This window comes from Triticum dicoccoides, chromosome 1B (genome assembly GCF_002162155.2).
Source record: "Triticum dicoccoides isolate Atlit2015 ecotype Zavitan chromosome 1B, WEW_v2.0, whole genome shotgun sequence".
Classification (NCBI taxonomy): Eukaryota; Viridiplantae; Streptophyta; class Magnoliopsida; order Poales; family Poaceae; genus Triticum; species Triticum dicoccoides.
In genome coordinates, this window is record NC_041381.1 from 696,195,757 (window position 1) to 696,196,681 (window position 925).

Sequence of the window (925 nt, forward strand, 5' to 3'; positions counted from 1 at the left end):
TGTGGCCCACCTGCAGCCACATCTCCTCCCCACCTTCTCTCCCCCCGTTGCTTTCTCCTTGCAGCACAACCCCCACCTTCTCTCTCCCCGTCCACTTCTCTCTCCCCGTTCGCTTCTCTGGACTCCGGCCCGTGTCCCGCCTCCGCCGTCATGCCTCGCCGGCCGGCTTCTCTCTCTCGTTTCCTCCTCCAAAATATCACCGCGCCAGCAGTGCCCAGACCCCGCGCTTGGCCTGTGGCCAGCTAGCGACCCCCACCTCACCTTCGTTTCCCTCACAGCTGCTATGCCCCAGGCACCCATCTCGTCCTCCTAGCGCCGCCGCTACACCTAGGGCGGAACAATGCTCGTGCTCGATCCCCTTCACCAACTACCCATCGCTGCACCAACGCCCAGGCCGCACGGTCCGCTACGACCGTGCGCATGCTCCTCCTGCCAGCGCCTCTCCCATGCACCCGAGCACCGGTACCCATGCACGCTATCCTTTGCCCATGTCTGCTCAACCACCATCTCCGGCCGCGCGCTTGCGGCCCCCGTCGCTGCTGTCCAGCGCCTCCGTGCGTCACCTGGGTCCCCAACACCAAGTGGGTGCCCCGCTCCCGCCTTCAACGCACGCGCTCGCTCCCGCGCCTGGCCAGCGGGGAGCATGTCCGCCCGCGGGCCGGCCACTCCGTCGCGCCGTCCCCTCCGCGGCGTCCCGTTGTCCATGCATCGCTTCTGCCCGACGCCCCCGTGCGCTGCTCCTTTCTCATGCGTGGGCACACGCTGTCTCGACCTCCAGCTCGCCGTCCCCGCGACCTCCGCCTCCTCCTCAACCGGCGCCGTCGTGCTCGCCGAGGCGCGCAAGCGCACCACCGCCCGTCTCCTCGCGCTTCTCCGCAGGGCGCGCGCCGAGGAGGTCGTCAACGCCGCTGATGGCGAGGAAGAC